Source organism: Ranitomeya imitator, chromosome 4 (assembly GCF_032444005.1).
Source record: "Ranitomeya imitator isolate aRanImi1 chromosome 4, aRanImi1.pri, whole genome shotgun sequence".
Lineage (NCBI taxonomy): Eukaryota > Metazoa > Chordata > Amphibia > Anura > Dendrobatidae > Ranitomeya > Ranitomeya imitator.
In genome coordinates this window covers 194959717-194975831 of record NC_091285.1, presented here as the reverse complement: position 1 = coordinate 194975831, position 16115 = coordinate 194959717, and the positions used below count along the sequence as shown (strand labels likewise).

At 44.2% G+C, this 16115-nt stretch overlaps 1 protein-coding gene across 1 annotated transcript in view; it reads right to left on the bottom strand.

Moving 5' to 3' along the window:
• Nucleotides 1–15698, bottom strand: part of N4BP3 (NEDD4 binding protein 3) — a 54511-nt gene extending 38813 nt beyond the window's left edge. The window contains exon 1 of the mRNA XM_069764214.1: nt 15522–15698. The gene's annotated coding sequence lies outside the window, so the exon portion shown is untranslated. The remainder of the gene's footprint in view (nt 1–15521) is intronic.
• Nucleotides 15699–16115: the final 417 nt, after the last annotated feature.

Below are 16115 nucleotides of genomic sequence, written 5' to 3'. Positions count from 1 at the left end.
TCATAAACATCGTAAGCAGGGCCGGACTGACCATCTGGCTATTCTGGCAAATGCCAGAAGGGCCTGTCTGGTCATGGCTGCCTGGTCTGCTGCGTTGTTAGCAGAATCGGTGTTCTCAAGACACCCATACTGTTAAGGCTATGTGCACACGTTGCGGATTAGGCTTAGGAATTTCTGGTGCGGATTCTGCCTCTCCTGGTAGAAAACACACCTGCGGATTTGTCGCGTTTTTTGTGCGGTTCCGCAGTGTTTTTTGTGCGTTTTTGCTGCCTTTTTTACCCCTGCGGTTTTCTATAATGGAATGGGTACAAAAACGCTGCAGATTCACAAAAAAGTAGTGACATGCTACTTTTAAATCGCAGCGTTTCCGCAGCGGATTTTCCGCAAAGTGTGCACAGCATTTTTTTTTCTCATTGATTTCCATTGTACTGTAAATCAATTGCTGATCTGCAGCATTTCTGCACCTCAAAAAACGCTGCGGATCCGCAGAGAATCCGCAACGTGTGCACATACCCTAAGAGTTGTGATGGAGCACAAAGTTCCGTCACTTAAAGTCAAGTCAATGGGAGCAGAAACGCTGCAGATCCGCACAAATAAATGACATGCTCCTTCTTTTAACCCGCAGCGTTTTCAGTGTGGAGTTTTCCGCACCATTAGCACAGCATTTTTTTTCCCATTGATTTCCATTGTACTGTAAATCAGTTGCAGATCTGCAGCGTTTCTGCACGGTAAAAAACGCTGCGGATCCGCAGGAAATCCGCAACGTGTGCACATAGCCTTACATGTTAGATTACATCTGTAAAATCAAGCAGTTCTTGTGTGACGTACGAGGGCTGTGCAGTAATATGTTGGAAACAGTCAATGAGCTTCAGACAATTCCTAGCTGCTGGTCAAGGGTGTAGATAACCTATAGAGGGGGCTCTTGCTGGTTTAAAACCATAAATCCTTGCTGAAATCAGTGACCATTCACACTATTCAAGACCTTGAGATGTTTAGGTGCTTAGAGTCTGACACAATAAGGTCAAGTGCATGGTTCTGATCTAAGTTCCTGTGGGTCTACCATATTGTCATTTTATGTGGCACCATATGGTACCTCCATAAGATTTTGTATGGTCTCTGAAAGCAAAGCTTCAAGAGCATATCTCTAACATGTGCCACAGTTCATAAAGCATATTGCACATAGAGGTAGTATCCACATGACAAAGATGTCAAAAATAAGCCACAAGCATGAGACCTTCCACTATGGCGCCCCAACAGATAACAGTTTTGCTTCGAACAATTAACCTGTCTGGAGGCAACAGTCAATGTGAGACGGTTCAAAGCCAAAGATACAGTTTTTAAGGTTACAGCATATGCATCTGAATCTTAGAGCTCAAGCACATGACCGATTTTCTCATACAAGTGCTATCCGTGGTTTTCATTCTACAGGGCTGTGCACATATCTAATTTGATCTCAGCAAAAAACATCGGACTGCATTTGGACAGAGTGCAGCCAGATTTTCTTGGACTGACAGAATGGAGGTTAGGAAATTTTTTTTTCTCTCCAAAACTGATACCACTCTGATCAGAATAATTGAACCATGTTTATTGGTTGGAGAGAAGACATGTGCACCTAACCATTACTTGTAGAAAATAGAGCCTAAAGAAAGATGGCAAATTTTGTCAAACCAAGCATGTGTAGATTAGAAGACAAGCCTAAGAAAACCTTACTTTTTTATATGTCCTAGAGATTATTGAAAAAAAAAATCTACATCTATATCTCTCTCTCTCTCTATATATATATGTTGCTGGAGACATATCTACCAACCTGGGACCCCCACTGCTCATACCTCCCACTACCCCCTCCTACCGCTCCCTATCTAATATGAACTACCGCAATCTTTCCAACATAAAACCCGTGCCCCTGACGCCCACCCCCCTGCTCCCTCTCTTTGGAGCACTCTGGAATGCCCGCTCAATCTGCAACAAGCTTCACGTGATTCACAACCTTTTTCTCTCTTGCAATCTTGCCTTCCTTGGCCTCACAAAAACATGGCTAACACCCTCTGACACCGCCTCCCCTGCTGCGCTGTGTTACGGAGGCCTCCACTTCACCCACACCCCTCGACCCGGCAACAAAAATGGTGGAGGAGTGGGTCTTCTCCTTTCTTCTAACTGCACCTTTAACCCAATTCCACTTCTACCCTCCCTTATCCGCCTCTCTTTTGAAGTCCATTCTGTCCGCATCTACTCTCCCTCCAACCTCCAAGTGGCCGTCATATACCGACCTCCAGGCTCGGCCACTGCCTTTATTGACCAATTCTCCACCTGGCTTCTTCACTTTCTCTCTGCTGACATTCCCACCATCATCATGGGTGACTTCAACATCCCCATTGATACTCTTCAGTCAACAGCCTCCAAACTTCTGTCTCTTACCTCATCCTTTGGACTTACTCAGTGGTCCTCCGCAGCCACCCACACAGACGGACGGACATACATTAGACCTGGTCTTCACCCGTCTCTGCTCTCTATCTAACTTCACCACCTCCCCTCTCCCTCTATCCGTCCACCATCTGTTCACCTTCTCACCCCTGTCCTCCTCACCGGTCATCCATGTCCAGCAAAATGCGCACCCCCGCAGAAACCTTCTACACCTAGACACCCAGACACTCTCTGACTCTATCCTACCACTGGCATCCATATCCTCACTCCACGACACAGACAGTGCCACTGCTTTCTACAATGCCACTCTTGCATCAGCTATTGACACAGTTGCCCATCTCGTCCATGGCAGAGTGCGACATATCAATAGACAACCCTGGCACAAAAACACCACTAAAAATCTCCGGCAAGTGTCCAGGGTTGCAGAGCGGCGTTGGAAGAAAACACACTTGAAAGATGACTTCACTGCATTCAAACATGCAACAATCGCTTTTAAATCTGCTCTCACCTCTGCTAAACAGGCCTACTTCACAACCCTCGTATCTTCCCTATCCTACAACCCCAAACAGTTATTCAAAACCTTTAACTCCCTCCTCCGCCCCCCCACTGCCCCCTCCAATCTCCCTCATCTCTGCTGAGGAATTTGCCACACACTTTAAAAATAAGATCGACCAGACAAGGCAAGTCTTCATTGTTCAACCACCACAACCCCTTTGTATATCAGACCAATGCCCAAACCCCATAGACTCCCTATCCAACATCACTGAAGGGGGGCTTCAGGCTATGTGCACATGTTCAGGATTTCTTGCAGAAAATTCCTGAGAATTCCGGACATTTTCTGCAAGAAATCCGCGTGCGTTTTTGCCGCGGTTTTGATGCGTTTTTGCCACGTTTTTTTCCGGACACTTCCCAATGCATTTTGGAGTGGGAAATCCGCAAAAAAAACGGAAAATTAATGAACATGCTGCATTTTTTGCCGCGATGCGTTTTTTTCGCGGAAAAAAATGCATCATGTGCACAAAACATGCGGAATTCATTCTAAATGATGGGATGCTTATTGTATGCGTTTTTTTGCGGTTTTATAGCGTTTTTATCGGGAAAAACCGCGAAAAAACCACAATGTGTGCACACAGCCTAATTGTCTCCTCTCCAAATCGCACCTCTCCACCTGTGCGCTCAACCCCATCCCATCCCTCCTCCTCCCCACCACACTTATCCCATCCCTAACCCACCTCTTCAACCTATCACTATCTTCTGGCATCTTCCCTTCTGCTTTCAAACATGCCACAATCAAGCCTATCCTTAAAAAGCCAACCCTCGATCCAACTGCTATGTCCAGCTATCGCCCAAAATCACTGCTCCCATTTGCATCCAAACTCCTGGAGCAGCATGTCCACTTTGAACTTTCCTCCCACCTCTCATCTAACTTGCTCTTTGACAATCTACAATCTGGTTTCCGCCCCCATCACTCAACTGAGACCGCCCTGACCAAAATCACTAACGACCTACTTACCACCAAAGCTAATGGACAATACGCTGTACTCCTCCTTCTAGACCTGTCCTCTGCTTTCAACACAGTTGACCACTGCCTCCTACTACAGATCCTCTCCTCCTTTGGCATCAATGACCTCGCCCTATCCTGGATCTCCTTGTACCTTTCCAACCACACATTCAGCATCTCCCACACTACCTCCTCATCCCACCCTCTCTCTGTTGGAGTTCCCCAAGGCTCTGTTCTAAGACCCCTACTCTTCTCAATTTATACACTTGGCTTGGTCCCATGGATTCCAGTACCACCTCTATATGCTGATGACACTCAGATCTACCTTGCTGGCCCAGACATCACCGCTCTGCTGTCCAGAATCCCAGAGTGCCTATCAGCCATATCCTCCTTCTCCTCTCGCTTCCTCAAATTCAATGAGGACAAATCTGAACTCATCAACTTTCCTCCATCCCATGGATCTTCCTTACCTGACCTATCTATCGCAATCAACGATATCATGCTTTCCCCCGTACCGAAAGTCCGCTGCCTCGGAGTAACCTTTGACTCTGCCCTGTCCTTCAAACCGCACATCCAAGCTCTCTCCACCTCCTGTCGCCTCCAGCTCAAAAATATCTCCAGAATCCGTCCTTTCCTCAACCGTCAATCTACTAAAATGCTTGTGCATGCCCTCATCATCTCCCGCCTTGACTACTGCATCATCCTTTTCTGCAGCCTCCCTGCTAACACCCTTGCACCTCTCCAGTCCATCCTTAACTCTGCTGCCCGACTAATTCATCTCTCTCCTCGCTACTCCTCTGCTTCCCCCTCTGCAAATCTCTTCACTGGCTCCCATTCCCTCAGCGTATCCAATTCAAATTACTAATACTGACCTACGAAGCCATCCATAACCTGTCTCCTCCATATATCTCTGAACTAATCTCCTAATATCTTCCCTAACGTAATCTCCGGTCCTCCCAAGACCTTCTTTTCCCCTCCACACTTATTCGCTTCTCATCCAATCGCCTCCAAGACTTCTCCCGAATATCCCCCATCCTCTGGAATTCTTTGCCCCAACACGTCCGACTATCAACCACATTCGAATCCTTCAGACGGAACCTGAAAACCCATCTCTTCAGGAAAGCCTACATTGACCTTGCTACCTCCTCATCACTACCGAAGGTACCGCCTCACCAACTCCGGAGCTCCTGCAACCCTCAACCTACTGTCTCCTTCCCCATAATCCTGTAGAATGTAAGCCCGCAAGTGCAGAGTCCTCGCCCCTCTGTATCAGTCTGTCATTGTTAGTTTGTTTACTGTAAGTGATATCTATAACTTGTATGTAACCCCTTCTCATGTACAGCACCATGGAATCTTCATTTAAAATCAGCTCATATATGCAATGATATCCACGTAGGCCCATTTTAGTAGCCAGTGGTGATGAAGTCTGACATACGGTAAGTGCATTCCATGCTTAAAATGGTAAATATTTATCCCTTTGAAGCAGCAACACAGTTTTGTTGACATTGGCCTTCCAAAGGGACATTACACGGAGTATCAATCAATTTTGCTGATGGAAGTGATGTTCATTAAAGAAGGAAATTATCTTTTATGACACATCTCTCATGTGTTTTGAGTCCATGGGGAGAAAACAACAAGAAAAATATTTTTGTTTGTTGCATTTGCCAAAAAAAGAAAAAGCAGGCAGCGCAGTTCCAGACAATAATCATATGTCATTGTTTGCTCAAATCATGCTCCGTTGTTACATACTATGAGAAGATAAAGGGAGCAGATAACTAGTTAAGTGTCCCAGCAAAAAGGATTAAGTCTGCTTAGACTGTTTAAACGATAACTTGGCACTCAAGTGACCCCGGCCGCTCTAAAAGTGGACTTCCCCTGGCCAAAAGGAATCAGTGACCTGTATTTTCTAGGCTTATGTGATGGTCACATAGGTAAATTAACCGATTAGAAGTGACAAAATTCCCCAGTAGGTAATGTCAGAAGAACCCTGGTGATTTCATTACTTAGGATAATAATATGGGGCATTCTATGACCGACTTCACGGAATCAGCATAGATTACAAAAGAAGAATAACAATGCAGCAATGTGTTCCTTGAGCAATATAAACAACGAAAACCCAGAGACCTAGAAGACAAATCCACCTGCAGGCAAAACTGGTTGATCTCCAACAGAAACTATTCATGCAGTGACCTCGACATGAGCAGCTGTGTAGAATGGCAGCACAGGGCTGGGGCTTCAATAATCCCACCGACTCTATAAATAACCCAGCAGAAGGAACAAGGATTACTAGATTTCCAGACAAGTCAAGCTGGACTAGTAATGAGCTACACCTACGGGTGACACCCTTACCATGACTGCAAACTATGGGAAACTTATCCAGTCTCACCACAGCCTGATGAGACTAATAAAATTTAGGCTATGTGCACACGTTCAGGATTTCTTGCAGAAATTTCCTGAGAAAAACCTGAAATTTTCTGCAAGAAATCTGCATGCGTTTCTTGCGCGTTTTTTTGCGGATTTTTCCAGACATTTCCCAATGCATTATATAGTGGGAAATCCGCAAAATTAATGAACATGCTGCGTTTTTTACCGCAATGCCTTTTTTCGCGGAAAAAAAACGCATCATGTGCACAAAAATTGGGGATTTAATGTGTATACATACATACATACACACATATCTACCCTGGTTTCCAGCGTAGCCCTGGTCCTCTCTCCGCTCAAATGACTTCTATTCTGACTTGTCATTTTGTCGAAAGTCGCTTTTCCAATAAAAGTCTATAAAGCGTCAGAACAAAGTTCCATAGGCTTACATTGGAAGACCTTGTCCACACGATCATATTTTTGGTCGAAGTGCTGTCCACTCGGACCAATGTTGGCCAATGGGGCAGTACAGATGAGCATTTTTTCAGCAACCGAATGTGTGTGGAGGGAAAAAAAAACAAAAAAAAAACCCCACCAATTTCTTCCTTTTGCGGGATGAGACTCGCCCACTTAAATCTATGTGTGAGTGTGTGTGAGTAGGGGGAAATCGAATGTCATACATATACACAGTATAGCATCCAATTACGGATACATTGCAATTCTGTAACATAGGAATCTGTAAATGGTCTTGTAAATGATTAACAGCTGCGGTCGTGAAATCGGATTGTATATGGATGACAAGTGAATAAAAAAATTGTCCCATTTTTCTGCATGACACTGATCGATTGTTTTATACGCTCATGTGAACCTACCCTAAAGTGACTCCAGTTGTGATCCGGGAAGTTTGAATAGAAGTCATGCGAGTGACGACCGGCGAGACACTGAAAGCTGGGGAATACTCCAATCGGTAAGCATATCACTACATTATATATACATTTACAAAGGTTTAGGGTATAAGACGTTTAATGGGAGTGCTTCTTTTAGATCCGCTAAATAACTTACTTGCTAGGCTATAGTTTTACGGTAATGTTGACATATACATACTATTGACCTTGGTATGGCATCCCTTGCAAATCTGCCAGGGGACCACACAAAGTGCTCCTAAATGGCCCCTTTTCATTGCTGAACTGAAATGCTAAGGAGTCTGCTTAATTGCCTTGCAAGGCACAAATCAATTATCTATAAACTGGGCCATAAACTGGTAACAAGGCAACAGAACTGTACAATACACTGGCCTCACCAATGACTTCAATAAAACAAGTGCATGAGAACCCAAAGGCATAGTTCGAAGATACAAAAGCCTCCACGTTAGAAGTGTAAGGAACAACCTCACAGTCTAATGCCAGGTAAAAACGGTACAGTTGCCCACATCAACCTTGGTCATGGTTAGAATTATTTTTACTGACACGTGCTATATAGTGAGAGGCAATATAAGGGTGCAGTCAGATGGCCATCACATCGCAATGCTCGGTCTGGCCGGCAGCTCTCCTGTGCTGAGCGTGACAGATTGTATTTCTATGCAGCCATCACGCTCGGGTCAGGAGAGCCTCCGGCCAGTCTGTGCACGGTGATGCAATAAACCTCCATGTTAGGCCGGTTTCACACGTCAGTGGCTCCGGTACGTGAGGTGACAGTTTCCTCACGTACCGGAGCCACTGACACACGTAGACACAGTGAAATTTTTTGCAGACCGTGTCTCCGTGTGCCAAACACGGAGACATGTCAGTGTTCGTGGGAGCGCACGGATTACACGGACCCATTAAAGTCAATGGGTCCGTGTAAAACACGTACCGCATACGGACGTTGTTCGTGTGCCGTGCAGGCAGGGCCGGCGTCAGCACCCGGCACACCGGGCAAATGCCGGGGCCCTGGGGAGAGAGGGGGGCCCACTCACGCTGTCATAGATACAGCTGGGAGAGCAGAGCAGGAGATAACGTGCTCTCTCCGCCCACAAAGTCTCTTAACCCCTATGTGCCAGCTCTGACACACTCAGTGAGTGCAGCCAGGCAGGCACACATAGGGGTTAAGAGAAGGCAGCGAGTGTGACATTGTTTGTGGGCGGAGAGAGCACGTTCTCCTGCTCTGCTCTCCGCCCCTGGCTGGCTGCCGTGCTGCTGAAGTTATTATGAGGCAGATTCAGGAGGAGCTCCTAGTCCTACCAGTGCCTGAGTGAGTGGCGCTGCTATATACTACGTGGGCTGCGCTGCTATATACTATGTGGGCTGCGCTGCTATATACTACGTGGGCTCTGCTGCTATATACTACGTGGGCTGCGCTGCTATATACTACGTGGGCTGCTATATACTACGTGGACTGCGCTGCTATATACTACGTGGGCTGTGCTATATACTACATGGGCTGCTATATGCTACGTGGGCTGCTATATGCTACGTGGGCAGTGTTATATACTACATGGCTGTATTTATATGTGATCATAAATCGGGGTATGTGTTAAAGGGGGGGCCCACTGAGACTCTTTCGCCCGGGGCCCTCAAAAACCTGGAGCCGGCCCTGCGTGCAGGAGACAGCGCTATTGTAAGCGCTGTCCCCCCACTGGTGCTGAAGCCGCGATTCATATCTTCCCTGCAGCAAATGCAGAGAAGCTTTGAATAATCGTGTTTAAATAAAGATCCATTACAATCATGAATATGTGGCTCCACCTCCCATAGGGGTGGAGCCGCATATTCATTACTGTAAATGAGCGGCCTCACGTGACCGCTCATACAGTAGAAGGTGCGGCCAGGAAAGGAAGCAGCACCAGCCAGCGAGGGAGCCGGGTGAGTATTTTAATAACAGCAGGAGGGGTGGGAGGGGGGTGGGATCATGGATCTTTATATTTTAAACACGATTATTCATATCTTCTCTACAGCAAACGCTGCTGCAGGGAAGATATGAATCGCGGCTTCAGCACCAGATGCAGGGTACAGCGCTAAACTTTAGCGCTGTCTCCTGCACACTCCGTGTGGTACCCAGTGGGCACACGTGTGCCACACTGATGTGCCACAGAAACGCACCGGCACACGGACACAGATAATTCCGGTACCGGAATTATCTGGACGTGTGAGACTGCCCTTATATGGCTGTCTGACTGCCCCCTTAGGCCAAATTCACAAACCATTGGATCAATATTATTCAAATGGACCGCTTCGATGTGACGTTTATTTGGTGGACCAAATCTAAGAAAAAAATAAATATAAATAAATAGCATGTCTGTTATGGACCTGGTGGTTAGGAGCACCTGGAACGACCTGATGGTTAAACTCACACAGGACAAGCTCTGGGAAGTGGGAGCTCTGCTGACCGCAACCCCTAATCCTATCACACAACTAGAAATAGCCGTGGAGCGTACCTAACACGACCTAGACACCTCTTCACAGCCTAAGAGCTAACTAGCCCTAAAGATAGAAAATAAAGCCTACCTTGCCTCAGAGAAATTCCCCAAAGGAAAAGGCAGCCCCCCACATATATTGACTGTGAGTTAAGATGAAAGTCACAAACACAGAAATGAAACAGGTTTCAGAAAAGGGAGGCCAGACTTACTAAACAGACTGAGGATAGGAAAGGTATCTTTGTGGTCAGCACAAAAAACTACAAAAGACCACGCAGAGTGTGCAAAAAGACCTCCGCACCGACTCACGGTGCGGAGGTGCCACTCTGCATCCCAGAGCTTCCAGCTAGCAAGACAAAATCATGATAGCAGCTGGACAAGGAAACAATGAACAAATAATTAACTAGCAGGGACTTAGCTTCTGCTGGAGTAGACAGGTCACCAGAAAGATCCCAGAGCGAACTGAACCAGTACAAGAACACTGACAGCTGGCATGGAGTAACGATCTGAGTGGAGTTAAATAGAACAGCCAGCCAAAGAATAAACTACGTCACCTGTGGAAGGAACCTCAGAAGCAGCAGCTCCACTCACAGCCACCACAGGGAGTCCATGGACAGAACTCGCCGAAGTACCATTCATGACCACAGGAGGGAGTTCGAAAACAGAATTCACAACACATGTCCTAGTTTTTTTTGTATGTTTGATGATACTCACATGTTCAACTCTATGGATGTGGGGGGTAGAAATTGGATCCCATAAGGATGAACAGTATAGCACCCGATTTTTATAGATACACTGCATTTCTTTAACATAGGAATTACAATTCTTTCACATTGTCTTTAAGAACTGCTGATCTATAAAACAGATGCCATACAGACAACCGCCGAGATGAAAATCACCATTTTTTCGGCAAGAGACTTGGATTTTTTTTATACGCTAGTGGAGCATGCCAGACGTATTTTATTTCAACCTCTAAACTAGTAGTACCTTTTTTTTTTAACCTCTAGTCCAATTAGTTTAATAAATCAATGACGAAAGGCAACAAAAAACATTTCTTTGGTTATACATCTTAGAAGCTTCTAGGAGACCTATTAGTCTCGTGCTCCAACGTTAACACTTTTTTCTATATATTTGGGGCACGGTATAAGACAGATTACAGGAATTTCTCACCTGCCAGCTAAGTCATAACCTCACAATGAAAACATGGCAGGGAATGACAGAAAACCTGCATGCACGCTGGTAGTTCAGACATGCCTATGGGGTGTAGTGAACTTCTCACATGTAGGTAGGCGGAAATCGCTTGAGCGCAGTCAGAGCACAATAGGAATGCACCAATTAGCTGCTGCTAAACAATAATGAATGGCTTGTAGGGGAAAATGGGGAAAGCAACAATTACAGACTTAGCACTGTACAAGGAGCGAATAATGTTAATTCATTTTACTATTGTTTTAATTAAGAAGCACTCGCAAGGGGCAGATGTATTTACTCTTAATTTCCACTTTAATGAATCATAGTTCATGAATACAGAACTCTTAATGGAGCATTTCCTGCTCGAAATAAAGCACCACTCCAGCATTTTTTTCAATTGCAGTGCTATTAACGTAAGATCTCTGCATCTAATAGTATACTTACCACCCGTCATCGTCATCTTGTCCCAGGCCACCATCTTGTCACCGTAACTTCTTAAGGACCGGAAGAGGCAGAGGTAACGGTCACACGCTCTCAATGCAAGTCCATGAGAGACTGAGCGAGGCTTTCATAGACTTAAAGTGACCTGCAAACACTGGAGGGATCTGGCAGCTTAAAATGATGGAGACAGAGAGGAGCGGCGCCGATAACAGATGAAGAAGGTGGATGATAAGTGGAAGACTAAGTGCAGTGCTGCAATAATTAAAACCGCTGGAGTGGTTAAACTAAGGAATCGTAAATCTAGGATCTTCTTCCGAAAAACTCAAAAAACACTTGAAACACTCTTCATATTCATTTCTATGGCAAAATCACTTTGCTGTTGATATGTTCAGTCTTTTGAACTTTTTTTTTTTTGCTTCAGATTTTGAAAAACGCATGGTGGAAAAAAAAGTGTATGTCACTTCTTTGAAGATGATCCTAATAGAATATGCTCTATACTAGGCACTATCCAATCAAAAGATTGCAAAACAATGCTTCCAGAAAAAAAAACTGTTCCAAAACCGCTTTTCTACCGCATTTTGTACCAGAAAACTTGTCATTTTTAGTGTTCAAACAGCAAAAAAAAATCCTCCATGTGCATATACCGTAGTCTAGCATGTGCACATGTTCAGTGTTCGCAGCTGATTATTCTGCACAAAACCCAGTGTTGGCAGAAAAAAAAAAAACATACAAGCATTTTTTTTTTTTTTTTTTTTTAAAGATTTTTACTTGCTTTTTTCCCCCAGTTACTTGAATAGGCATAAAGCTGCTGAAATAATAGACACACCGCAGATTTGAAAAAAAACAAAACGCTCTGATAGATGAAATCTGCAAAGAAAAAAATACGCAGCATGTGATTTCGGAAAGTTCATGCATTTTTGTTGGCACCGTAAACTGCAGCGTTTTTTTTGGAAACCGCACAGGAAAAACACAACTTGTGAACAAGCCCTAATAAGTCCACAAATACAGTTCTCACATATCACCTAGCTTTCCCAGCCCCCAGAATGGCAGGTTGTCCAGTGCTGTATGACTATCTTGCCATACGTGAACATCGGAAAGCTCTGCCCTTATAATTTGTCACCCAGACTCCAGGCACCAAAATAAATCTTCTTACCGTACTTGTGCAGAATCATAGGAAAAACTGAGGGAACCATTTCACTTTACTAATCAGTTTGAAGTGTAGATTATCTATGGCAGTAAAAAGGGTTAAAATGGATTCCTGTGACAAACATCAACCTGTGATAATCCTGTCCCATTGCATAGGTGTGCCTGCTGCGTTTCCCAGCACATCCCAGTTTACTACACCAGCTGTAATCACACCTTGCACTGCACTCACATTTACTCAATGGATGTGCAGCATGCAGCTCTCTGATCAGGGGGATTTTCAGGAACTGCACAGCTGTGCCAGGCCCACCACTGTAGATAGCACTGGTTTGGCTATATTTTACTATACAATAATGGCTTATTGTCAGTGGGCATCTAGTTGCATGACTTGAGAAGATGATGGCCAAAGCTGCATAAAGTGACATTTCAGAAAGGAAAATCTGATATTGGAGGACTTGCAGATGTGGAAGAAATGTCATAAGCTGCCTGGTTGTCATATGGGTGCCTGCCATGCCATTACAGCTTCATTTGGCAGCGCGCAAATGAATACAGGCTGCTGAAAATGGCAGATCATGATCTGCTGAGGGCACCATCGAGGAAGCTGGATATCCTCAACATTGCTCCTGTCATGACACCCGATGACATTTCCTAACTGAAGCGCCACTTCATATCTGACCTCCAAATTGGCAGTAATGTTGATAGTGGGCTCATGTCATTGCCTGCTCGGTATTGCCACCTGTGGACTTCCTCATGCTAAAGAAATACTGTCCATATGGTTGTTGGTCTCAGCATCAAGAACTGAATATCATTGAGCTAGCATCTGGGGAACTAAAAGTCGAAGTAATGTTGCCGCCACAGGTTAGTACCAGCCCATGTCACTTAAGATCACCACCTGCCATGACTCTACACCAGTGACTGTTGCCCTGCTGAAGCTATGGACAGTCTGGGTATTCATTGACCTTTTTATGTCAACTTGTTCAACATAGCGCGCACACGATCCATTACATTTTGCGCAAGAACAAAACTGAGCTTTAAAATTTGTTTTTTAATTAGAATTTTCCTTTTTAGCACATGAAGTTACGTTCCCTAAAATATTTAACAAAAATCTGCACAAAGATTTTGGGAATATATAAAATCCCTCCAAGGGGACTTGATTACATTTGTGCAAAAATTTTTCAACTTTTCAAAGAGCCTCAACTGATGAGCCATTTGAAAACAACAGAAAACCCCAAAATAGTGAACATAAAAAAAAAAAAAGAAGGTTGAAATCACCATAAAATTAGGGGCAAATTCAATAATGAATCGGGCCTAATGTTTTTGATCCAAATTAGTTCTGATCTAATAAGACTTTCTGGATTTTATTCCAGATTAAAGGAAATTCCCGTGTACTGTTACCAGGAAGTTACATGGTCATCAAAAGAGGAAACCTCATATATATGACTGGAATGGTTTGGATAAATAATTTCACATTTACTGAGAATGAAACAATCGATTGTAATCATGTAACCTAAAATGACAAATAATGAGGATGGAGGACCAGCACATCACTGCAAGGTGTCTATCCTGACGTCACACTGCCAAGAAAACAATTCTGTCCTGGATTAATAAACCATAAATTCATCCAGAACATTTAATGGCATTCTTCCTAAAGATTCAGTTCATCGCATCCGACTGATGCACACAAGACAATACAGACAATGCTAAACCAACATCGTGTGTTGGTTGGGACCAGTAACGCCATTCTTGTGTACGCGGATGGTAATCCAGTGGATAAATAAATTATAGATCTCCCCAAAGCTCCAGATCTTACAAGACACTTCCACCATGATCCCAATGGGAAAAGGAGGGAGATCTACAGATTTCAATGTAAGTGGTGCATTGCCACAACAGAGGAGTGAATTCACATTTTCCAACACTGACAAAACCCCATATAATCCAGAAAGCACAAGAGAATAAGACCCCATATAATCCAGAAAGCACAGGAGAACAAGACCCCATATAATCCAGAAAGGACATGAGAATAAGACCCCATGTAATCCAGAAAGCACAGGAGAATAAGACCCTATATAATCCAGAAAAAAACAAACATATAATCCAGAAAGCACAAGAGAATAAGACCCCATATAATCCAGAAAGCACAAGAGAATAAGACCCCATATAATCCAGAAAGCACAAGAGAATAAGACCCCATATAATCCAGAAAGCACAAGAGAATAAGACCCCATATAATCCAGAAAGCACAAGAGAATAAGACCCCATATAATCCAGAAAGCACAAGAGAATAAGACCCCATATAATCCAGAAAGCACAAGAGAATAAGACCCCATATAATCCAGAAAGCACAAGAAAATAAGACCCCATATAATCCAGAAAACACAGGAGAATAAGACCCCATATAATCCAGAAAGCACAAGAGAATAAGACCCCATATAATCCAGAAAGCACAAGAGAATAAGACCCCATATAATCCAGAAAGCACAAGAGAATAAGACCCCATATAATCCAGAAAACACAGGAGAATAAGACCCCATATAATCCAGAAAGCACAAGAGAATAAGACCCCATATAATCCAGAAAGCACAAGAGAATAAGACCCCATATAATCCAGAAAGCACAAGAGAATAAGACCCCATATAATCCAGAAAGCACAAGAGAATAAGACCCCATATAATCCAGAAAGCACAAGAGAATAAGACCCCATATAATCCAGAAAACACAGGAGAATAAGACCCCATATAATCCAGAAAGCACAGGAGAATAAGACCCCATATTATCCAGAAAGCACAAGAGAATAAGACCCCATATAATCCAGAAGGCACAGGAGAATAAGACCCCATATAATCCAGAAAGCACAAGAGAATAAGACCCCATATAATCCAGAAAGCACAGGAGAATAAGACCCCCATATAATCCAGAAAGCACAGGAGAATAAGACCCCATATAATCCAGAAAGCACAGGCTAATAGTATTCAAAGCCTATGAAGTGAAGCTCAGATTGCACCCTCACCATCTCCCACGATAAGGGCATGCACTCATTGTGCACACTGTAGGGACACACGAAGTAATGTGGGCACTCACCATATTCTAGTAGTCAGCAGAGACCCGGGAAGATGCGGCTGCAGCCTGGCACTGTCACACACACACTGACTCTCTCTGAGGGTTGAGCACACCTCTCAGCTCAGAAGCAGGGACACCAGTCCTGTCCTCCAGACTCTGACAAGATGCGGCCTGGACTCCATTACTCACTATGTAGTCACTAATCCCAGCCGAGACCTGAGACAAATCCTGGCCTGGATTACAGACTCCAGCCATTCTCCTGGCAGCGCTGCCAGATGGGATTTTGCTGTAGGAGCTCGGTGTAATAATGCTCAGGCCGTAGCTGACAGGAACTTTTCATTCACGTCTCTTATACTTTATATCTGTTATTAAATTGTATTGCTTTGTGCACCTCTTTGGCCAGTAGTCTTGATTTTCAAGCGTTTTTACAATTGGTATTGACAGTGTTTTTGTTTATGGACACTTTTTAACATTTGTTTATGTGTCCGATCTATAATATAAGACTATGTGCACACGTTGCGGATTCGTGTGCGGATTTTTCCACGCTGTTTTTGCAAATTCCTCAGGTAAACCGCACTGAGGATTACACGCGGTTTTTGTGCGTTTTTTGTGCGG